Raw genomic sequence first — 800 nt, 5'->3', positions numbered from 1 at the left:
CGAGGCAGACCAGCTGCCCAGTATTAAACATACATGCGAGGCAGACCAGCTGCCCAGTATTAAACATACATGTGCTGGTAGACCAGCTGCCCAGTATTAAACATACATGTGAGACAGGTCAGCTGGCTTGTATTAAACATACATGTGAGAGAGGTCAGCTGGCTTGTATTAAACATACATGTGAGACAGGTCAGCTGGCTTGTATTAAACATACATGTGAGAGAGGTCAGCTGGCCAGTATGAAACATACATGTACACATGCACTTGAAACAGTGTCAGTAAAAACTGAACACCTGTGTTCATGTACTGCTCGTTAGAGTCCTAATACGCTCCAGAACAGCCTTATTTGTATCGCAGCAGGTTCGCCGGCTCCGACCTATTACATGTTTAGCCTGCAATGAGTGTACATGCATGTGTTTGTGAGAGCTGACATGCATGTGTGTGTCTGTGTGAGGTTGAGTGTGTTTACATGCGTGCGTGCGTGCATGTCCCATGTTTGACTGACTGCGTGAAGGCAGGTGTGCACGCGGGTGCATGTGTGCATGTGTGTGTCTGTGTGCGCGCATGTGTGTCTGTTCGCGCATGTGTATGTGGGTGCGTGCATGTGTGAGTGCATGTGTGAGTGACGGAAGAGGTGATGTGTGCACGTGTGTGTCTATCTGTGCATGTGTGCACGTGTGAGTGATGGCACATGTACATGTGTGTGTCTGTATGTGCATGTGTGAGAGAGGGCACATGTACGTGTGCACGTGTGCGCTCGAACCTGCCATGCATCTATGCACGTGCGTGCCTGTGTGTGT

This window comes from Priapulus caudatus, unplaced genomic scaffold, assembly GCF_000485595.1.
Source record: "Priapulus caudatus unplaced genomic scaffold, Priapulus_caudatus-5.0.1 Scaffold662, whole genome shotgun sequence".
Lineage (NCBI taxonomy): Eukaryota > Metazoa > Priapulida > Priapulimorpha > Priapulimorphida > Priapulidae > Priapulus > Priapulus caudatus.
The sequence above is the reverse complement of the archived record's forward strand: the minus strand, read 5'-3'. Positions refer to the sequence as shown.